The sequence below is a fragment of the Dermacentor variabilis genome, chromosome 1 (assembly GCF_050947875.1).
Source record: "Dermacentor variabilis isolate Ectoservices chromosome 1, ASM5094787v1, whole genome shotgun sequence".
Classification (NCBI taxonomy): Eukaryota; Metazoa; Arthropoda; class Arachnida; order Ixodida; family Ixodidae; genus Dermacentor; species Dermacentor variabilis.
Genome location: NC_134568.1, coordinates 147,178,630 through 147,203,153, shown reverse-complemented (window position 1 = coordinate 147,203,153; position 24,524 = coordinate 147,178,630). Strand labels below are relative to the sequence as shown.

The following is a 24,524-nucleotide window of genomic DNA, read 5'->3' as shown; positions in this document are numbered from 1 at the left end:
ACTTCATTGTAACGACTGTTTTTTTAGCCAGTATTAGACGTAACTTTTTAAGCTGCTTGAATATGCTATATTTGTATCTTATCGTTGGTGCAATTTTCTTTGTGACAGCTGTATTTGTCTGTTACGTGGCTCGACGTAAATTTTTTTCTTCGAAACCGGTGAATCAAAGTGATGCATTCGGCGTTTTTTTTTTATTGTGTTACTCTGCTAATCATTTTGTGAATATTTGTGGTAAAAATGTTGCGCTAATTTGTTATGAGTGTGTACATTATGCGATAATTACTACAAATGTAACGCTATTGTAGTTGCTGCTGAAACGTACCACGACTCCTCGGCCTTTGTCAAGCTGCTGATTGCAGCTTTTAGTCCATGAGTCCATGCAGATGTTTCTAGAAAATAAAAGTTGATTTGATTAATTTGATTCGAACAAACAGGAGCGTTGAGCCTACAGAGACGCGCGCACGAACAAATGACCGGCGGGGGCAAACTGAGCTACGTCCTCTAGTGTCCCTGTATATGCTCCGGCAGGGAGCAGAGTTGCGCATAGGTCTGCCGTTGTGTTTCAGCTCTGCAGTGAAGCAACTCCTCGAGCGCGCAGGAGGCAAATGCCGCGTGGTGTTCCATTTGCTTTTCTGTCTGCTGGTCGCGAGCAACACCCGGCATTTGCTCGCAAGCGCTGAGCAAGATGACACTTTTTACTGCAGGCTACGCTCGAACGAATGGCGTAGCCGGAGTGGTGCCAACCCCCCGAAATTTTTAGTTTGTACGTTCATATACACGCGCACATATACAAACACGCGCACGAACGTACATATAAGGAGCAGGACCCCCCTCGATCCCTCGAGATGAAAGCATGACTACACCCGTGGCTCGAACAGCTCAAAAGTTCGCGTGCCAACGCACATTACCTTGCAACAAAAAGTGGTGCAATGTTTTTCACCGTGCATATGAAATGTTCTTGCGGAGGCCGGAAGGCAAGAAATGCTTTAAAGGGTGTTTAAAAAAAAAAACTTCGCACACATGTGGTGGACAATTATGTGAGCACATTTTGGCTGCCGAAACCAGACGAATGATGATCGTGGCCAAGAGAACTATCGTGCCTGCAGTTATGTCAGTGACCGTTAACTGTGACCGTCATTCATCACTAACTATCATTCACAGCTGCTGCACGTTTTCGATATATGCAGTACAGACACGTAGATTTAAACGCACTTCAAGTGTTCACATGCGCACCTTTTATGCAAAGCTTATTTTCAAATATTAACATTATGTACGGGGGAAAAAACGATAGAAATGGTTACTAGTATGAGAACTCTCGGCGTAACGTTTTCCAGTAATATGCTTTGGGACGAACACATTGACGCAGTCACAATCCAATTGTCTAGGGTCATTGGCATGACGTGGAAATGTAAATCACTATTGCCGTTTAAAGTTAAACTTCTAATTTATAACTCGCTTTTTTATTCGTTCCTCTATTATTGCTTATTGGTATGGGGTACAACTACTTTTGTTAATTTGCATAAACTACTTGTCTTGCAAATGAAGTTTGTTCGGCTACTCTTTAATGTCCCCTACAACTCGCATACTATAAACTTATTTCAGGAAGCCAACATAATTTCTGTGTTAAAGTTATACCAGTACAAATTAACAACTGCATTTAGGCGGGAAGTAAAACAGAACTGCTCCTTTCTACGAGAACTTTGTAACCTTGAACTTAATGACAAATTTTATGTTACCCGTCATAAAGAGATATGGCGGGTGGTCACACCCAGAACAAATTATTTAAGGGAAAAGCTATCACACACAATGCCAATGCTTCTAAATAAATATAATAATCTAGGCGTTGATATCACCCAAATAACGGCCCAACACCTGAGAGACTTATATATGCAGGATTTTTATATTTCTGGTTAAGTGTACATCCTCTCGGCTAGTATGTATATAAAGTGTGTATATATGCTTCTGTATATGTGTATGTATATATGTAGGTATGCATACGAGTGTGTATGCATATACGGGTATATGAATGCATGTGTGTGTATATATATATATATATATATATATATATATATATATATATATATATATATATATATATATATATATGTGTGTGTGTGTGTGTGTGTGTGTGTGTGTATAATGTTCAGCGGCGTCTTCTTGTTTCATTTCTACTCACCACGAGAACCACACAAGCTACCCTAAGTATTTTTGATTTAGTCACCAGTGGGTCTGTATGGATATGGGTGTGCATGTGCATATGCGAGTATGTGGGTTCATGAGAGTGTATATATATATATATATATATACATATATATATATATATATATATATATATATATATATGTATGATGCATATGTGTTTGCATGTATGCTGTGTTTGGATCGCGACACTGGAGCGATCGGATGGGAACTCGGCGCTGACGCCCGTGGTTGTACCTGGGTCGCAAGCCCCAAGGGTAGCGTTGGCCTGGCGGCCTGGGGTACAACTGCAAGCATCCGAAGGTCCCGGCAAAGCATGAGTCGACAGGTAACAACGAAACAACTTGTTTATTTTAACATCGCAAAGAGTTGGCGGTCAGGTTTGACCGAAGTAGAGAGACGGGAGAGCACTTCACTCAACGGAAGAAATCGGAGCCCTCCTCTGGCGTCCGGGGGCAGCTGTTTTTATCCTCTCGCAGTTGAGGGCAAGAAGGAACCCCTCAAAAGACGAGCACGTGAATGTACAATGGGCTAATGGTGACGCACACTGTCGTAGCGATGCCGTAGCACCATGTCGTGGCGCTGCGCACGATCTCGTAGCACCTGGTCGTGGCGCTGCGCAGCACACTGTCGTGGCGCTGCGCAGCACACTGTCGTGGCGCTGCCGGTCGGACACAATGACTGTAACGAGAAGATGGTCCCTGCTTTGGCATCGCCTGTTTCGGGCACAATGACTGGAACGAGATCCCTGCTTTGGCATCGCCTGTTTCGGGCCCAATAACTGGAAGGAGATCCCTGCTTTGGCATCGCCTGTTTCGGGCACAATGACTGGAACGAAATCCCTAGGCGGTCGCATCGCCGCAGACGCGCCTGGAAACACCTGGCGATGAGTGTTGCGGTGACGACGATCGGGCCAACATGTCCGCCGCCCCGCCGCCGTCGCGCCGGCAAAACCACGTGTCGCAGGCGAAACGCAACAGACCGCCCCGCCGGGGAAAGGAGATCCCGATGGACAGGGGACTGCATCCGCTGTCCGGAGGGATGTCGCTCGATGATGCTCATAACCGAAGTCGGGCATCCCTTGACGTTTCTTGAGCGCAGCGCACAGAGAAGGCCTCGTTCTCTCGTTCAGGTTCGCACGGGACACTGCAAAGTGACTTCGGGAGAGTTCACATTTTTGTTCTCGTTCCCGGCAAGCGTTAGAACTACGCTGAAAACTCAACCGCTCAGTCAGCAAGCACGGCACAACCCTCACTAAGCCCTGCCAGGCTCTTTCCCCTTTTTATACCACTGCCTAGTTCCTTACAGTAGTCTAGCATCACTCAGAACGCGTCCACAAATTGAAAAATTGCACTAGAAAGCATATCATCACTTTGAAACACTAAACAAAAGCAATATGTTAAAAAAATCCTGCCTCAGGAAGAAAAACATCAGTAACAAACAATTTTGAGGCTGATTCCTACGTTAGGGGCTTCGACTTAAGCCATCGGCGTTACCGTTGAGACTCCCCTTTTTGTAACGCACCTCAAAGGAATATTGTTGTAAAGCGAGGCTCCAGCGCAGGAGGCGGCCATTTTTGGGAGAGATGGTCTGCAGCCATTGGAGAGGGCAGTGATCTGTCTCAATGATAAACCTCGAGCCGGCTAGATAGCATGACAATTTCTGAACGGCCCACACGAGACACGCACACTCTTTCTCGGTGGCGCTATACGCCTGCTCACGACTGGTCAGCTTACGACTAGCATACAGGACGGGGTGTTCTACTTCTTCATTTTCCCGTTGGCACAGTACAACGCCCATGCCTCGCTCACTAGCATCGCACTGAACAATGAACCCTTTTGTATAGTCTGGCGATCGTAGCACAGGCTGGCTTGTTAGGGCACTCTTTAGGGCGCTAAAAGCTCTTTCCTTTGTCTCGTCCCAGACAACTGTTTGAGGCTCTGTTTTTCTTAGAGCATCCGTCAGGGGAGCCGCGATATCAGAGTACCTAGGGATGTACCTCTGATAGTAGCCGGCGACACCTAAGAACGACCGAATATCGGTCTTTGTGCGCGGTTGCGGAAAGTCTCGCACAGCGGCCACTTTTATTTCAGAGGGGCGGCGACGACCCTGACCAATCATGTGACCGAGGTAGACAACCTCGGCCTGTGCTAACTGGCACTTAGGAGCCTTGACTGTCAAGCCCGCTTCGCGCAGGCGGGTTAGCACTGCCCGCAAGTGTGCCATATGCTCAGACCAGGATGCGGAGAATATCGCTACGTCGTCTAGATACGGTAAAGCGAATTCTTGCTGTCCCCGCAACACTTTATCCATGAGACTTGAAAAACAGTATGGCGCGTTCTTCAAACCAAAACTCAACACTTTAGGACGGAATGTTCCCATTGGTGAAATGAACGCCGCATACCTACTAGCCTCTTCTGTAAGTGGAACCTGCCAATAACCCCTGACAAGATCTAGGGTGGAAATAAACTGAGCGCTACTAACTTTCTCAAGGCGCTCCTCGATGTTAGGGATCGGATAAATTTGATCCTTAGTGATGGAATTAAGCCTGCGGTAGTCGACGCAAGGACGAGGTTCCTTGCCCGGTACCTCAACTAAAATCAAAGGGGAGGTATAATCACTCTCACCTGCCTCAATAACACCGAGCTGTAGCATTTTCTTTACCTCAGCCTCCATAATATCGCTCTGGCGGGGTGACACCCGATACGCCTTGGATCGTACTGGCTCTGTGGAGGTAAGTTCTATATCATGAGTAAGTACAGAAGTCCTACCAGGCCTCTCAGAGAACAGACCTTGAAACTCTTGTAATAGCTGGTGTAGTTCGGTTTTCTGCTCAGGCGACAGCGGTGCTTTACTGATAAGGTCACTAATGACTTGACCGGTGTCTTCCCTGTTCGTCACTGAGCCTAGTCCCGGAAGCTCGACCGGAAGCTCTTCAGGAACGTTTACCATCATGCACACCACTGCTTCCCTTTGTCTATAAGGTTTGAGCAGATTACAGTGGTAAACTTGCTGTGCTTTCCGCTTTCCTGGCAGACTTACCACGTAGTTAACGTCCGACAGTTTCTGAACAATTCGCGCTGGGCCCTCCCACTGCACGTCTAGTTTGTTGTTTAGCGATGTGCGCAATATCATGACCTCATCGCCAACCTCAAAACGACGGGCCCTGGCTGTCCGATCATAATAAACCTTGGCCCTCTGCTGGGCCTTTGCCATTGCTTCACCTGACAACTCCTGTGCCCTTCTTAAGCGTTCGAGGAGCTTAAGCACGTACTCCACCACGACTGGGTCGTCGCCCCTACCTTCCCATGATTCTCGAAGCATGCGAAGCGGAGATCGAAGCGAGCGACCGTACACCAGTTCAGCTGGCGAAAACCCCGTAGCCGCATGCGGCGCGGTCCTTAAAGCAAACATCACCCCAGGCAGACACAGCTCCCAGTCAGTTTGATGTTCAAAACACAAGGCTCTCAACACGCGCTTCATGACGGAGTGGAGCTTCTCAACGGAATTCGACTGTGGGTGGTACACTGAGCTGTGTAGCAGCTTTACCCCACACCTTTCGAGAAAAGTTGTCGTCAAAGCGCTAGTAAACACTGTGCCCTGATCTGATTGAATTTCTGCAGGAAAACCAACTCGCGCAAATATGGACAGTAGTGCATTAACTATCTCAACTGAGCTGAGTTCTTTAAGCGGCACTGCTTCAGGGAACTTTGTCGCTGGGCAGATCACAGTCAAAATGTGTCTGTACCCCGTGGCTGTTACCGGCAGAGGTCCCACTGTATCAATAACGAGCCGTCTAAAAGGCTCCGTAATGATAGGTACCAATTTCAACGGCGCCCTCGATTTGTCCCCTGGTTTGCCCACCCGCTGACAAGTGTCACATGTCCTCACGAAATGGTCTGCGTCCCGAAAACACCCTGGCCAATAGTACTCTTGCAAGAGACGGTCCTTAGTTTTCTTAACTCCTAGGTGTCCGGACCACGAACCCCCATGTGACAAGCGCAACAGATCCTGACGATAGCATTGAGGCACGACCAGCTGATCGAACTCCACTCCTCGGCGGTCTAGATACTTCCGGTACAGGACTCCACCTCTTTCCACAAAACGCGCAGTTTTCCTGGCGATACCTTCTTTGACATTGCAGCGCACGTTTTCCAGGCTGCCATCCTTTTTTTGCTCGGCTATCAAAGCCGTCCGGCTGACTTTTAGCAACCTATCAAGTCCGTCTGACGTAGGCGCGATGAGCAAATCAGTAGATAGCTCTTCTAACTTTCCCGAATCGGGATTTTCCTCTCCAGTATCTGGCGCCTTCAACGCTACAGACTCAATTTTATTCTGTTCGGGCGTGCTCTGAATATCAGCTTGCTGCGCCTCTGACCCTTTTTCGTTGTTTGATAACGTCGGCCCCGCAACTACCGCCTTTGCAGCGAGCTCCCGAACCTTCGATCTGGTTAAGGCCTGAACACTAGCTTCACCAAACAAAAGCCCCTTCTCGCGCAGGAGGTGATCGGACCTGTTTGAAAATAGGTACGGGTACTGGGGTGGCAGCATAGATGACACTGCCGCCTCCGTCTCAAGCGCTCCGAAAGGTCCTTCAATAAGCACTTTTGCTACCGGCAGACACACGCTATGAGCTTCCACGGCTTGCTTGATCCACGCGCACTCGCCCGTGAACATATGGGGTTCTACGTAAGACGGGTGAACTACATCCATCGTAGCTGCGGAATCGCGAAGCACTCGGCACTCTTTCCCGTTCACGAGGAGGTCTCGCATGTAAGGCTCGAGAAGCTTCATGTTCTCGTCAGTGCTGCCTATTGAAAAAAACACAACTTTTGGTGTTGTTTCCGGACACTGCGCCGAAAAGTGACCCGGCTTCTGGCACGTATAACAAACGCCCGCTCGCCTCATCTCGAACCGCTTTCTGCGTTTGGCTGCCGCCGTCTCTTTACGTCTGGTCGGACTGCTTTCGCTCGCATCCGCACTACGCGTGTCCCCCTTTAATCTCATGGGCGTGAACCTTGGCCTCTCAGACTTGGAGCCAAATTCACCCTTTTGACCGTCCTTAGCTCCGCGAGCTCGACGCGTCACAAACTCCTCGGCTAGCTCAGCGGCTCTAGCCACCGTACTCACGTCTGGCCTATCCAAGACCCAGTATCGCACGTTCTCCGGTAACCGACTATAAAACTGTTCTAGCCCGAAACACTGCAGAACTTTATCGTGGTCACCAAACGCTTTCTCTTCTTTGAGCCACTCCTGCATGTTCGACATAAGCCTATACGCAAACTCTGTATATGACTCACTTTTGCCTTTCTCATTTTCCCGAAACTTCCGACGGAACGCTTCCGCAGACAGCCGGTACTTTTTTAGCAGACTCGATTTTACTTTGTCGAAATCCTCTGCTTCCTCTCTATCCAAGCGAGCGACTACGTCGGCCGCCTCGCCGGGTAACAAAGTGAGCAAGCGCTGTGGCCACGTTTCCCGAGAGAACCCCTGCTTCTCGCACGTTCGCTCAAAGTTAACCAGGAACAAACCAATGTCCTCTCCAAGCTTAAACGGCCGCATCAGGTCAGTCATTTTGAACAATACGCGTTCTCCTGCACCGTGTGCCTGACTTCCATTACGAGCGCGTTCCATCTCTACCTCAAGACGCTTCATTTCCAAAGCGTGTTGACGGTCACGCTCTTGTTTTTCTTTCTGTTCTTTAAGTTCGCGCTCTTCTTTTTCTTTTTGCTCTTTAAGTTCGCGCTCCTGTCTTTTTGCAGTCTCCCTCTCCTCCATGGTCTCAAGGCATTCCGACAGCTCGTCATCCTCAGCCTCTAACTCAAGAATAGCTTTTATCAGTTCTGGTTTTCTGAGTTTGTCCGAGACATCCAGACCCAACTCTCTTGCAAGCTCCAACAATTTCGGTTTGCGCAACGACTTCAAATCCATGGCTGCTCTGAATGCTGCTTTCTCTACTGCTTACTATTGTCTTGCCGCAACTAACCCGGCAGCAACGACAACCACAATTACCAGCTCTGTTTCTGACACTAACAAAAAGCCTGGCAAAGCTCAGAAGAAGAAAGTCCCGCACTCACCAAACCTCGCAGGCAGGAATTCCGCGCAGTCGTTCCGCTGCAGGCAACCAGTCGTCACACAGGGCTCGTTGCACTGCTCCCGGATCGTCGTTGAGCTGCTCAGCATACTGTCAACTGCATCTCTTTGCTGCTGGCCTCCGTTGTCGTGATCTCGCCGCTGGCAGACAGTTGTTTGAAGTCGTAGGCGATCTCACCGCTGGCAACCAGATGTTTGAAGTCGGAGGCGATCTCACCGCTGGCAACCAGATGTTTGGATCCGACCTGGTGGTACGATCTGTTGGGAACTCGGCGCTGACGCCCGTGGTTGTACCTGGGTCGCAAGCCCCAAGGGTAGCGTTGGCCTGGCGGCCTGGGGTACAACTGCAAGCATCCGAAGGTCCCGGCAAAGCATGAGTCGACAGGTAACAACGAAACAACTTGTTTATTTTAACATCGCAAAGAGTTGGCGGTCAGGTTTGACCGAAGTAGAGAGACGGGAGAGCACTTCACTCAACGGAAGAAATCGGAGCCCTCCTCTGGCGTCCGGGGGCAGCTGTTTTTATCCTCTCGCAGTTGAGGGCAAGAAGGAACCCCTCAAAAGACGAGCACGTGAATGTACAATGGGCTAATGGTGACGCACACTGTCGTAGCGATGCCGTAGCACCATGTCGTGGCGCTGCGCACGATCTCGTAGCACCTGGTCGTGGCGCTGCGCAGCACACTGTCGTGGCGCTGCGCAGCACACTGTCGTGGCGCTGCCGGTCGGACACAATGACTGTAACGAGAAGATGGTCCCTGCTTTGGCATCGCCTGTTTCGGGCACAATGACTGGAACGAGATCCCTGCTTTGGCATCGCCTGTTTCGGGCCCAATAACTGGAAGGAGATCCCTGCTTTGGCATCGCCTGTTTCGGGCACAATGACTGGAACGAAATCCCTAGGCGGTCGCATCGCCGCAGACGCGCCTGGAAACACCTGGCGATGAGTGTTGCGGTGACGACGATCGGGCCAACATGTCCGCCGCCCCGCCGCCGTCGCGCCGGCAAAACCACGTGTCGCAGGCGAAACGCAACAGCTGTTGCCGAATATTCTGTAGGGGGGGCTGCGGGCCTCGTCAAGCTGCCTCTACTGGAGCAGCTTTTACTTGCAGCCTCCTCCTTCAAGTAGATGGAAATAAAGCTATTCTATTCTAGCTTAACAGCTGTTTCGTTGCAGCAAATTTCCGAGTGGAAAAAGATTCAAGATGCACGAGCTTGTAGATCAAATTTATTTTGTACAAGGGAATGAATGAGCAATGGCAGCAGGGGATGAGTGCTGGTTATTGGAGCTTTGGGAGCAGAATTCAAAGCCATTGGAAAGGCAACATGTTATGAAGAGTGACAACAGGTTATTTTTATTGCACTAATCACATAAGATGGCAAACTTGCAAAGTTTCACACATTCAGGCTGTAATATGACAACACATTTTTCTTTATCTCTTCATACTACTCAGGTTAATTTACTATAACACAGCGCTTATTAAAGGTACAAAAATAATTTCACATTCCTCACGTCGACTAAGGCTGATCGATCAAGCAACATATTGCGGGCGGTAAATGCTGATGCTGTCACAGGTGTCTCACGAGCGGGAGCGCACGATGTTTCCTCATACTACAAAACAATGAACACGAGTACATTAATCGACCTTACATGAAAAATCAGAACGCCGAGAAAAAATAACTGTAAAGGAAAGACAGGATTCATGCAGCGGGCAAATCGTATCTGCTAGTATTTACTCTGTTTTACATATACTCCAAAAATTGCACAAGTGAACAACCTCTCATGCCATACGTACGCATTTCAGCGTGTACAGGAGTGTTACTTGAGATAAATGCTGCTGTTGTGTAAACAAGCCGAACTCACCTCTGTAAATAAGGCGAACGCACCTCGCATATCCTGGTCCCTTTCGTAGCTGGCCGGTTTTGTCCGTCCGCACGGCACCGCGTAAAAATCTTTGCCAGCTTCCGTGCGATTTGTGCAGTTTTGTGCGCTGCACCCCGTCGTAGTGGAATACAAGTTTCAAGATGATGCGTTTCGTACCACTTCACCAAAGTTAGTAACTTAATATCGTCGAACACCGTACCTGCAACCCGGAGCCGATCGGTGCAACGCACGCTCGACGGTCCGCTGATTGCAATTTTGATGGCACCGACGGAACGAGTTGGCGCCACGCACGTAAAGTTGGCTTCGTGGCGGCGCAGTTGAACATTTGACGCAATTTTTGTACCACGTGATATCACTCGGCGAATAGCGGTGCGAGCGGCGCCGGAAAAGTTATGCGCAGCTCTGCTCCCTGCGGGAGCATATACAGGAACCCTAGCGTTCTCTCGCCTCGAGAGAGCCCTTTCGCCAGTAGCCTCTCGCCGAACTGTTTTGCGCGCGTGCTAACTCCTTACCCTCGCCGTCATGCCGATTCTCGATTGTAGTAGTGTCGCTTCGCGCGCGTACAAAGCCGGTACGCGAACGTGCGCACCTGTGTTTCCAAAGGAACACGCCCACAGACCGCGCATATGAGCAACGCGAGCGCATAAAATCTCCGCACCGATGTTTAGCGCTCGGCGAATCGCTTTCATGCAACTGTACGAAGGCTCGCGCGTGCGCGCACTCAAATTAATGAACTTGATTTAGGGCTCGGCGCCGGCGGAAATTCTCGGGGTGCGAGATGCCGGCTCCTAATTAAATTCTTGCCGGCGACACAAATTGGCACCGATCGGCCGGGAAGCAGCCCTGCTGGCCGTGCGCGATGGCGCGGGGCATCTGCCGCGGCGTGTAGCGGCCGCCGCCGGACTCGCAGATACGCACGCGCGCCACCCGTTTCGTCGATTTTGCGAATCCCGCCGCGGACAGCGTCCGTACAGCGACACCGCTTCTTCGCGACCACCGCCGCGACTCGATTCCCTGCGACTGCAACGACTGCCGCCGTCGGAACTCGCGAATGTTCTTCTATGGGCGCAGCTGAGGGGGAGACTGCGCGTAGCAGTGAGCACCTCTTCCTGGGCCCCGCGGAGTGAATGCCCCTCCGTTAAAGGCAACTACGTATAAAATGAGAACGCTTCGCGCCTTCTTTCGCTCTTCTGGTGTATCTTTAACTGCGCCAAGAATTCCTTAATCAACACGTCAGGCTCGGTCCGCTTCGAGAGCCGCCTCCTGAGCGGGTGTTCGTGCGGTATTCGTGGTACGCAATTAGGCACGCCGCTCTGTGAGCGCGCGTTGTACGCGGCCGCTGGGGGAACGGCGCGCTTCTCGGACAGAGGAAGCGCTGCACGGAAGCGACACTGAAAAGGGCGTCCAACCCGTTCCTCGGGAGAAAATGCGCGCACCTGGAAGTACGTTTACCAGCCAGAGCAGGTCGGGAGCTTACGCGATGAGATGGCGCGGAAACTCTCTTGAACAATGTCTATACGGTAATTTCCGTTTGTTATTAACGCTCTGTTCCACGTGGCGCTGCTCCGAAGTGCACATCGCGTAGATATAATTAGACGATATAGTACAGCCGGAAAAAAAAATTAAATGGGTTCACTTCAATGGCATTTCTTCGGCATAAGGAGCGAAATCCTAGGAAGGGTATTGTTAGGAAAGATACGAATAAAGCGCCATAACTAGAGGCCATGCAATAGGCAAGGTGACAAAGTCTTGCCCTTCGAAATGTACGGAAAGAGAAATGTATGGCACGCTTCTGTTACGAGTCATGTGCAGCTCTGTTGTATTTCATTTGCTCCGAGATATTGAAGTGCAATGTGTGTGCAGGCATAATCACGGCGACGTGTCGGATACAAGCATATTTCGCTGTTTTTTTTTTCTATTTCCTTCTGTCCTGTATTTAAGTAGCATGCCTATCGTCTGTTTGTTTTGTGCCCCTGTATACGAATGTCTTGTCTCTTCATACCTTGTCTCTTCTCTTCGAATACGAGTCTCTTTCATTTGTATTATCAGTGTATACATTTGCGCACAGCCACGGCTTCAGCGCGCCAACAGAAGTATGCATTGACCCATAGTCCATTAAACAAGTGATTGCTTGTAGAGGCAAGATAACATGCACTATATTCGCACCGTCACACGTAAGAAAAAAAAATGGGCAAGAAGTAATAATTTATCTGTTCTAGGCACAATGCATGGCATCCGTATTCACAAAAGAAAAAAAAAATGTTCTTACAAGTGTCCGTAAGGGAAGGCTCTAGGCTGTCATGATGTTTTCTCGAACGAAGCTGGCCACTGGCAAACGCCGCTTGCGAACGAAAAGTTTTGTGAATTTTACTCAAGGACCCATATTCACCAAATTCGCTTCAGCTAGACTTGTTCGTATACGAGAGAATTCTAGCCACTGCTTGGCTGGACATATTATTGAGGCGTACGTTCAACGGTAAATAGTACTTACAAACGAGAAGGTTTTTGAATTCGGCACCAACATTCCTTCGCGCCATAATTTGCACATTTACGCTGCACGCAAATTGACGCAACCATGTGCAACCGAATGCACTTAGCTCAATTCTACAGCTAAGAAACACGGGGCAGCTATTGTGCTGCCCTCACGCACTTTCCGGGCAGCTTTTTGCTGAGGTCCTCAGAGTTTATGTATAGCTGGCACCTTCCTGATATATACACTCTAAGCTACGGAACATTCAAGCTGCAGTTCGTCGACAAGAAGTTTCTCAACAGTGGCCTCCGGCCACGGCAGAACTGACCGGATGTCTGCTGCGTTTGCAAAATACTGGGCCTGTGGCACGGGGGCTACAAAAGAATGAGGCCTGTTTCTATAGGACCACAAATAATGTGTGTTTCCTGGAAGTTTGAATTCACGCTAGTAATGTGTTGTTGTCGTCGAGCATGTTCTCACGTAAAAGTTTACCGGCTGGCACTTTGGAGCAACTAACAGCAGCTCTTAAAGGGCCCCTCACCAGGCCCCATAGCAAATTTTGATTATACGCTGGAAGTTGTTACGTCAATAAAACTTGGTGCTTGGCTAATTGGTGATACATTCCTTAAAACTGATGGTAGCGCTAAAAGGGACGAGCACACGGTGAAAAGACGATACGACGACGAGGGAACGCGAGGGAAGCTGTTACGTGTCCTCTAGGGAGTGTTCTGCCGGAAAAATGTTTCAAATCGGCCCATTAATAGCCGAGATAGAAATATTTCAGTGTCCCGAACCCATGATTTCAGCAGGCCAAGCAAGACGCTCTCTCCACTCGCCCCGTCTAGCCTTCGCAAGCGAAATGCCTTCCCTGTGTTCTCCCATGCCGGACCTCGAGGATCGCGTGACGCATACGTCACAGGCTTTGCCTTCATTATTTTTTTATCCTCGCTTTTTTTTTTCCTGCGCTACGCATTTCCGCTGAACGCGCCGCGCGCGAGCTGTTGTCTCGTTCGCGCAGCGCACAATGTAGTCATGTTTCCTTGTGCACGGTATAATTCAGTGCTACTCGAATACTGAGGCAGAACAAGCGGATCGCAGAGCGTTATCACGCGCTGGAACACGGTAGAAAATGGCATAGTTTCGGTACCTGCGCACCTGGCCGCACGGCCGTGGGAACAAGCAGACGAAGCGGAAGTACATCTCTCTTGCTTTGGTGCGAAGTAAAACAAAAAAAAAACACGCAGACATTCCGTTTGTGGGTTCTATTATTTCTCTAAACTTCAATTCGTCAATTCAAGCAACAAATCGCACAGATAACAGATGTCTTGAATAATTCTCGAAGTCACGTGTCACCACGAGCGACGTCACACTGCGGACACGATTACGTAGGCGCTGGAGCCCGACTACGTAGGCGCAGGAGCACGACTACGTCACCGTCCCTCTCCGGGCGGATTCGCTGCGACTGAAGAGGGCAATGGGGTTCGGATTGAAATTCAGGCCTTTCCGCGACGCGTAACGATATAATTCCTTGCAAACACGAACGCTAGCGCGCATTGTATGCTCTGCGCTTGTCAGCTCAAAATGACCCGATCTGATGAGGGACCCTTTAAAGAAAGCTGAACTTTAGCTTTCTCATCGCTTTTAGAATTCACCAATGCATATACGTGTTTTACTGAAATGGCTGATAGCGCCGGCGTAATGCATGCGGTGTCGAGGAGACTATAGAACACCTACTGTGCTACTGGCCATTTTTTTAAAATGAAAGACACGAACTGTGCAGTTCTAAATCAGATAGAAAACTGTTTAGCTTCAACAAAATATTGGGACCATAGCCTCACAATCGCAGCTACAGAAGGCCACAAAAGCGCTGCTGCGATTTTGTAACGCTACCGGATTCGCTGACCGTCTGTGATCCGGACTGAGTGACCGTCAGGGATATAGAGCAGAAAACTGTTACTAGGTCGGCGATATCCATAGTGGACTTTTTGTTTTCCTCTTAATCTTTCCCTCCCCCTTTACCTAGTATAGGGTACCCAACCGGGGTCAGTCCTGGTTAACCTCCTTGTCTTTCACTTATCATTTTCTCTCTCTCTCTCACGCGCGCGCTTTTACAATGAATATTTCACAATTGTAGCCAGACATGTGTGCTAAATGAAGTCATTCAAAGGAACAAAGAAAACTACATGGGAGAATCGAAAAGTTTCGAGACTGGCTCTGTTTTGAAGATAGTAATTTATGTATGCGAATTCAAGGACTGTCATCTTTGAAATAGTCCACTTGCGCAGCAACACAGCGCTGCCAGCGTTCCTGCCACTTTGCGAATACGTCCTGGACATCTTCTTTCCCGAAGGAGTCGAGGACCATTCTGCTGCTCGAGTTTGATTAGGGCAACCGTCAACGTGGCAATTGTTGAGCTGGGTGTGTAACTTTGGGATGAGAGCTAGTGAAATAAGCAGGAGACCAAATCTGACGAGTAAGGCAGAAACCATGTTGTTTCTGGCAAGAAACTCGCTGCTGTGGAATTATCTATGGCAGGGTACGTTGTCGTCGTCCAGCATCCAGCTCCTCGTGCGCCCCAGATCGGCCTGTGTTCTCCAAACCGCCTTCCCCAGACGCCCTAAAACATGGCAGAAAAACTCGCTCTTCATAGTCTGACCATTCGGGACAAATATCTGATACACAATACCGCGAATGTCGAAAAACACGATGACCATGCACTATGTCGAGGTGTGGACATTCCTAGTCTTTCTTTTTCTTTTCTGTCGTGGTGCTACTGGGCTTTTCCTCTGCGACAACTGTTGCTTCGCCCCATGGATTATGTCCGTACACCTAAGTTTCTTCCCAAATGATGATCTTGACCTGAAAGACAGGTCATTCGGAAAGATTCGGCTCTGCTTAATACGCTCTCTTTCGATAATTAAAAACCCCGCTGTAGCATCCACAATTTGACACGATTGTTTAATTCAAGTTCGAATCGGAGAAGGGTGTTTGGCTCGTTCCAGGAAAGAAATTTCCAGGACATATTCGAAAATTGGCGGGGGCGCTGGTAGCGCTGTAGTGCTGTGCGAAGGGACCATTTCGAAGGTGAGCGTGTTTGAATGCACATAAAAATGTATTTCTTCAAACTGGAGCCAGTCTCCAAACATTTTGACACCACCTTCTATATACAGATCACAAGCACATGTTCAAATATATGTAACGTGACCAATAATAAAGCGGTTGATTATATGCTACTCAACTAATAGCGTTGCGTACCAGTGTGTTTACCTACATGTGATGCAACCTGTAATCTCATGCAAAACTTATCTTTGTCCACCACAAAAGTTGCAATTTTATTCTCATTCGATTTTTACGTTTATGCACTACACCGTATTCAAGTTGTCCCGTGATCCAAACACAACATGAGGATGATGCACAGCGTGACACGTCTCCGCAGCGATTTCATGAAGATTAAGGCGATTTATGATGCTTGTCTAGGGAAGAATGGCGATGACAAGTGGAAGGACAGAGAAGTACGACACGTATCTAACTGCACTTGAGGATTCGGTAGCTCTTGTGTCAAAGTGACACATTCTGATTCTGGAGGATTGGCCCAGAATAGGCACATACTCAGCGGCACATACGGAATAGCCAGCTCAAAGAAAGCATCATCATCATCATCATCAGCCGCAGCAGCAGCAGCAGCAGCCTGGTTACGCCCACTGCAGGGCAAAGGCCTCTCCCATACTTCTCCAACTACCCCTGTCATGTACTAATTGTGGCCATGTTGTCCCTGCAAACTTCTTAATCTCATCCGCCCACCTAACTTTCTGCCTCCCTCTGCTACGCTCCCTCTCCCTTGGAATCCATTCCGTAACTCTTAATGACCATCGGTTATCTTCCCTCTTCATTACGTGTCCTGCCATGCCCCCCCCCCACTTTCTATTTCTTGATTTCAACTAAGATATCGTTAACTCGCGTTTGTTCCGTCACCCAATCTGCTCTTTTCTTATCCCTTAACGTTACACCTATCATTCTTCTTTCCATAGCTCATTGCGTCGTCCTCAATTTAAGCAGAACCCTTTTCGTAAGCCTCCAGGTTTCTGCCCCGTACGTGAGTACTGGTAAGACACAGCTGTTATAAACTTTTCTCTTGAGGGATAATGGCAACCAGCTGTTCCTGATCTGAGAATGCCTGCCAAACGCACCCCAGCCCATTCTTATTCTTCTGATTATTTCAGTGTCATGATCCGGATCCGCAGTCACTACCTGTACTAAGTACATGTATTCCCTTACCACTTGCAGTGCCTGACTACCTATCGTAAACTGCTGTTTTCTTCCGAGACTGTTAAACATTACTTTAGTTTTCTGCAGAATAATTTTTAGACCCACCCTTCCGCTTTGCCTCTCCAGGTCAGTGAGCATGCATTGCAGTTGGTACCCTGAGTTACTAAGCAAGGCAATATCATCAGCGAATCGCAAGTTACTAAGGTATTCTCCATTAACTCTTATCCCCAATTCTTCCCAATCTAGGTCTCTGAATACCTCCTGTAAACACGCGATGAATAGCATTGGAGAGATCGTATCTCCCTGCCTGACGCCTTTCTTTATTGATATTTTGTTGCTTTCGTTAAGGAGGACTACGGTGGCTGTGGAGCCGCTATAGATATCTTTCAGTGTTTTTACATACGGCTCGTCTACACCCTGATTGCGCAATGCCTCCATGACTGCTGAGGTTTCGACTGAATCAAACGCTTTCTCGTAATCAATGAAAGCTATATATAAAGGTTGGTTATATTCCGCACATTTTTCTGTCACCTGATTGATAGTGTGAATATGGTCTATTGTTGAGTAGCCTTTACGGAATCCAGCCTGGTCCTTTGGTTGACGGAAGTCTAAGGTGTTCCTGGTTCTATTTGCAATTACCTTAGTAAATACTTTGTAGGCAACGGACAGTAAGCTGATCGGTCTATAATTTTTCAAGTCTTTGGCGTCCCCTTTCTTATGGATTAGGATTATGTTAGCGTTTTTCCAAGATTCCGGTACGCTCGAAGTCATGAGGCATTGCGTATACAGGGCGGCCAGTTTCTCTAGAACAATCTGCCCACCATCCTTCAACAAATCTGCTGTTACCTGATCCTCCCCAGCTGCCTTTCTTCCCCAGTTGCCTTCCCTCTTTGCATAGCTCCCAAGGCTTTCTTTACTTCTTCCGCCGTTACCTGTGGGATTTCGAATTCCTCTAGACTATTCTCTCTTCCATTATCGTCATGGGTGCCACTGCTATTGTATAAATCTCTATAGAACTCCTCAGCCACTTGAACTATCTCATCCCTATAAGTAATGATATTGCCGGCTTTGTCTCTTAACGTATACATCTGATTCTTGCCAATTCCTAGTTTCTTCTTCACTGCTTTTAGGCTTCCTCCGTTCCTGAGAGCATGTTCAATTCTATCTATATTATACTCCCTTATGTCAGCTGTTTTACGCTTGTTGATTAACATCGAAAGTTGTGCCAGTTCTGTTCTAGCTGTAGGGTTAGAGGCTTTCATACATTGGCGTTTCTTGATCAGATCTTTCGTCTCCTGCGATAGCTTACTGGTATCCTGTCTAACGGTGTTACCACCGACTTCTATTGCACATTCCTTAATGATGCCTACTAGATTGTCGTTCATTGCTTCAACACTAAGGTCCTCTTCCTGAGTTAAAGCCGAATACCTGTTCTGTAGCTTGATCTGGAATTCCTCTAATTTCCCTCTTACCGCTAACTCATTGATCGGCTTCTTATGTACCAGTTTCTTCCGTTCCCTCCTCAGGTCTAGGCTAATTCGAGTTCTTACCATCCTATGGCCACTACAGCGCACCTTTCTGAGCACGTCCACATCTTGTATGATGCCAGGGTTAGCGCAGAGTATGAAGTCTATTTCATTTCTAGTCTCGTCGTTCGGGCTTCTCCACGTCCACTTTCGGCTATCACGCTTGCGGAAGAAGGTATTCATTATCCGCATATTATTCTGTTCCGCAAACTCTACTAATAACTCTCCCCTGCTATTCTTAGTGCCCATGCCATATTCCCCCACTGCCTTGTCTCCAGCACGCTTCGAGCCTGCCTTGGCATTGAAGTCGCCCATCAGCATAGTGTATTTTGTTTTGACTTTACCCATCGCCGATTCCACGTCTTCATAGAAGCTTTCGACTTCCTGGTCATCATGACTGGATATAGCGGCGTAGACCTGTACAACCTTCATTTTGTACCTCTTATTAAGTTTCACAACAAGACCTGCCACCCTCTCGTTAATGCTATAGAATTCCTGTACGTTACCAGCTATATTCTTATTAATCAGGAATCCGACTCCTAGTTCTCGTCTCTCCGCTAAGCCCCGGTAGCACAGGGCGTGCCCGCTTTTTAGCACTGTATATGCTTCGTTTGGCCTCCTAACTTCACTGAGCCCTATTATCTCCCATTTACTGCCCTCTATTTCCTCCAATAGCACTGCTAGACTCGCCTCAATAGATAATGTTCTAGCGTTAAACGTTGCCAGGTTCATATTCCAATGTCGGCCTGTTCGGAGCCCATTAAATCAAAGCCCATTAAATCAATTAAATCAAAGAATTCGTTTAGCCTAATGCGCTGTTTCGCTTAAAGGCCGGTGTGGGTTAGGCATCTATGAGCCGGGGTTATAGGTAATGGTCCAATTTAGCAATTTTTGTTTTGATTACGCTGGACATGGGGAGATGCACCTTCTGGCACTACTTTGTATCTCAGTATGCATTGTTTATACAGTATGAGCCCATTGGCTGATGCTTGCAAGCGGGGCACAAATACACTCGCATATAGATGCACGAATATATCCATCGAGATACAGACAGACCCAGCAGAAGACGACATACCGCAGCAGCAGCGACACCAAACATGGAATGGTAGGCAAAAAAAGCTTCCCTTCAATATCAGCCCTGAAGAAACTAATCTTTTCGTCTCGTAACTTCATTATGTTTTTATCAGAACTCGGGGTTAAACATAAGGAAATCGCAGCTGAAGCGAGGTCTTATACGAAGCAGTTGTCGCTTATACCCGAGAACATGATTTCAAGTTCGAGAGCCTGCAGTCGAGTGATCCTAATGCAGGGTTTCTTCAACATTCTCTTGCACCACTAATACCATAGTGTCATGTCACTCATGCTTCAATTGTGCGCAACATCCATGGCGACTTGATGGTTATGGCTTCCTGCTGCTGAGTGGGAGGGTTCGTATTTGGTTCCCGGCAAAGCCCGCCGCATTCTGATGCGAGCAGAATGTAGCAAAAATCCTTCCTGCACCAACACGTGTGTGTATGGTAAGAAACCACAGGTAGTCAAAACTATAATCCGGAACTGCTCACTACAGCGTCTGTCACAGTCTGTGTATTGCTTTGGATCGTTAAAATCACTCACTCACTCACTCACTCACTCACTCACTCACTCACTCACTCACTCACTCACTCACTCACTCACTCACTCACTCACTCACTCACTCACTCACTCACTCACTCACTCAATCAATCAGTCAATCTTTATTATTGCCCAGGGGTTTCGAAAGCCTTTCATTCGCGCCTAATTGGCTCACCTTATTCGAACCAACGTGAAAGCTCCTTGATGTTGCAGCCACGTTTCAGTCCTTGTAGAGACGGGCTGCAAAGAAAATGAGGCATGCACGCATCCCAAATCAATGACCGAAAGAAGAAGGTCTTGTAGTCACCCTGCTATATAGCTCGCGTTAGCACATTTTCTAGAAACGAGTGTGCATAGACGATGTAGCTGATTTTGCTTAAGATCTGCTTCACTGCCAGGAAGGAAATATCCACTTACATTATCGTTTCGCTATGGTTTAACTCCACGTTGAGAAGGGTGTTCCACGGGAAGACTCGACTCTTATCGAAATTGCGTCTCTCTTTGTTTCAGCTCTTGCTTTCACCGGTCGAGAGTGAGATTGATGTATTATTTTCCAGAAACCAGGGCAATTAGCCGGCGAAATTATTCGGCCTTCATAGGATTGATTGAAAGAATTCTGTGTGGGAAGCAAAAGTTCAAGAAGGAATTGAGGAAAAACAAAAATGACACAGGTGCTTCGGCCAAAGTACAAAACAAAGCTCTTCCATTGATTTTGGAAGAGAATGCGGGGGCGGGGGGCCGAGACGTTATCGGTGCATTGTTAGTTTCCTTTTCTTCGTCTCCCCTGCAGCCCTCAGAAAAAAAGCCGCAAATACCACGATATTTTCGTGCTTTCGGTGTGTCAATTTCAGGTTGGAGCACTTCACGACACGATTCTTGCTATCTCGCTGAATTGAAGCAGCTCTTCGGCATGCCCGGCCAGCATCGATATGCGGTCAAGCGCACCGTCAGAATTCACACTTGTTTTATCTGTGACGCCTGTGCGTGCGTGTGTGTGTGCGTGTGCGCATGCGTGTGCGCATGCGCGTGCGCGTGTGCGTGTGTGTGTGTGCGTGCGTGTGTGTGTGTGTGTGTGTGTGTGTGTGTGTGTGTGTGTGTGTGTGTGTGTGTGTGTGTGTGTGTGTGTGTGTGTGTGTGTGTGTGTGTGTGTGTGTGTGTGTGTGTGTGTGCTAGATTTTTAAGGAATGCCTATGGCAGATAGCAGAATTCTAACCCTTGATCTAAATTACTCGATTCTAATATAGGCAACCATTACTTCTACGAGAAATCAAAATGTTCAATTGAATAAATAACGTGATCACGCTAATTAACTTTTCCATTAATTACTTTAGGCCACGTATTTCAATCTACGAACTATAGCCGCTGAGTTCGCACGGCGTATCCACTTGGAACGAATTCCTCGGACAGCACCAGTTTCGAGATATTAATTTTCAATGTGTCCATTAAAATGAATTCGTGTTCCCGTTATTTTTGTGCTTCAATGCATGAAACAGCAGTCTCTTAAAAAAGTAACTGTAACGCCAATGTATTTCGTCGGCGCCGCGAAGGATTCTGGAATGTTCTCCGAAATACGCACACCTTTTACAGCACTTCACTGTTGCGGGATAGGGCTTGTATGGCAACTATTAAAAATGATTCTCGATTTACGCGTATCACTTTAAGCTAGCGTCTTGTCACACTGTTGAGCTCAGAAGCGATGCCAGGACAACTGTGAAGCGGCAAAACTAAACAGAGAAACAAAACAAACAGCTGGGATCAATGCACCACACAGTTTTAGGGCCGGATCTATTTTCTGGGAACGTCACTGGGCGTTTATGAGAGCAGAAGGCGTCCCGATTAGTTGGAAACGCCTGGCGCCTCCGTCAAAATCGGCCGCACGCGAAACTTGACGGCCAGCCGCGGAGCCAACTTGCGAGCAGCAAGCCGTGGCCGGGCAAGATGAATCTTCCCTCCCTAATGAGCGCCACGCGTATACCTGCGGCCGCGCAGACGTCGACGCATGGGCCACCGCCGCACAAGTGTCGGGAGCATGGTAATGAGATCGGACGCCGCTCGCGTCTCCCTCTGGTGCGCAGAGCTGACTGGCGCTTATGCGCGCGCTGCGCAACGCCGTCGCCCGACGATTTCCGCACGGCGCTGTTGGTGAGATAGCGGCCGGCGTCTTTGAAAGCTCAGCCTTTGGTCAGGCATTCTCACTGGGGTGGATATGGAGATACGTCCCAGAGATACGCCACTGACGGCTACTCCATTGCGCCGCTGAACGAATGCGCGCACCGCCGTTTCAACTGTCGGGAACATTAAACGCTCTAACGACGCTCCTGAATCAGCTAAACAACGCCACACGGCCATCCCCTGGTGCGACGATTGCGTTGGACTGCAGCGGCGCTTCGTAGCCACTCAGAAAGGGCACGTTACTTCTCACTGCACCGATATGACAATAGTGAATAACCCGTTGCCAAGGGGGAACTGAGAACACGGATACATGCCCATGCGCACTTTCTTTTTCTTTCCTTTTTGTCCCATGCTAGGCTTTCAGTAAGCGCAACCCCCTGCGGTGATTCCCCTCCAGTTTTCGCTCTTACGAATAGTTTTAGCGCAAGGAATTTCTTGCGAATACGACTATAGAGGTCAAATTCACAAAGCTTATTGTCCATAAAGGCTTGTTACCATTGACTGGCAGCCTTCGTTAATAATGATATCCAGCATTTGCCTTTGTGAATACCATTCCAGAACAGAAACTGCTGCCGCAATAATTTGTCCATGCGCCTAACACAAGCACGTACCCAAGGGGGGGCCCTCCCGGGCCCCCCCTTGGGTACGTGCATGGTGTAAGTTCAACCTTCTTTTTTTATACTGATCCAGGGACCAGGAAAGAGATTCGGTTCATAGTCAGCTGGTCTGTATGCTCGTGGAACGAGTTGCGGCCGGAGAAAACGCGAGTTGTGTTTAACTTTTCCTTTTGCTTCATTATTTCCTCGAGTGACGGCTCGTCGCGACGCTGACAGATCCTCGGAACCATATAACTGTGATGTGCGTTATATAGGGTGGAAAATAACATAAGGCGAAACAGCGCCAATCATCAGACCCTGCAACAACCGTTAAACCCATAGGCAATATGACTGTCACCCGTTACCTCGTCCGGCTTTTCCGTAATTGTACAGCACTTTTCGGGAAAAATTGGCAACTGTATGGAAACAAGAGTTGCAAGGACTTGAGAAATTGAGTGATCTACTAAGGGAAAGAGCCAAGGCAACAGCGAAACAGGAAAGGAAAGCGAAAATTAACAAATGTAAGCGTTGTTTGCGAAAATATTTATGGATCAGCATCTGTTTGTTGAAAAGGAAGTAGAGAAAACGCGGCCAGACGTGGAGAATAATTCCGTGTGTTTTGAATGACGCTTCTACAGTTATCAGTCGAGCCGCCTGACAATGACGCTTATCTGCTGTGCTTATGTATGTGTTATTCTAACCTTCAGCGGTAGGCGTAGCACGTCTAGAACCGAAGCGGCCTGAGCTCTAAGCGGTTGCACGGGACTGGTGACCACGCATCGTTACGAAACTTTCCGAATAACAACTGAAGTCGGTTTTGGCACTTCGATTGGTAGAGCAGTAAATGAGGGATCCAAAAGATCCAATATATATATATATATATATATATATATATATATATATATATATATATATATATATATATATATATATATATATATATATATATAATTCTACCAGAGCTGATCCAAAAAACGCTACTAACAATCTTTATTTTATACTTTCGCTTGTTTACTTTTTCTTGGTAGTGTTGTTCCTGCGCTTCTGTCTTGCGCGAATCGATTTGATGTGGTTCCTTGTTTGCGAAGTAAAGGAGAGGCGAATCTCACCGGCATACCTGTGAGGTACACCTTATTTCAATTATCTTTTGCGGGTTTACGCGTCTTTGTGGCGAATGGTGGGCATTATTCACATTTGTACTAGTAAAGGTACCACCCTCCAACTGTTTTGCATGGAAAAGTTACCTTGGGTTGGCCCTACCCCCCCCCCCCCCCGCCCCGGGAAACATTCTGGGTACATGCCTGACCTAACAGTGTGCAGCAACGTTCAAGAAATGCGATAATTCAAGAAGCCTAGAGCCATTAAACCAAAGGAATGCACTATTCCTCGCAAGACAGGAATCTCTTGGACCATATTTCTAACATAAAGATGTGCGGTAGCGCTGCGTTCGGTATGCTGATAACCGTAATTGCAAAAAAAGCACTTCGTTCTGCGAGTTCTTTGAGGGGTGGGAGCGGCCCACTGCGCGATAATCGCGTATCTCAGGACTGTCAATAAAGTTTTTCCATCCATCTATCCACGGCCCTTTAATTGAGCACCTTGGGTGTTGGAAAAATTATAATAATTTATGGGTTTCTAAATCCTAGAAATACACCAGCACTGTTAAATATACTATGAAAAGGTTCGACGCCCTAAGAGATATCATG

General features: G+C 48.0%; 1 long non-coding RNA gene across 1 annotated transcript; it reads right to left on the bottom strand.

Moving 5' to 3' along the window:
* Positions 1–318: 318 nt before the first annotated feature.
* Positions 319–20,634, bottom strand: LOC142572196 (uncharacterized). The gene is made up of 3 exons (XR_012826014.1): positions 20,468–20,634; positions 20,226–20,290; positions 319–389 (listed from the first exon to the last, which is right to left on the bottom strand). It is a non-coding gene; the product is annotated as an uncharacterized LOC142572196 (long non-coding RNA).
* Between the last annotated feature and the right edge of the window lie 3,890 nt (positions 20,635–24,524).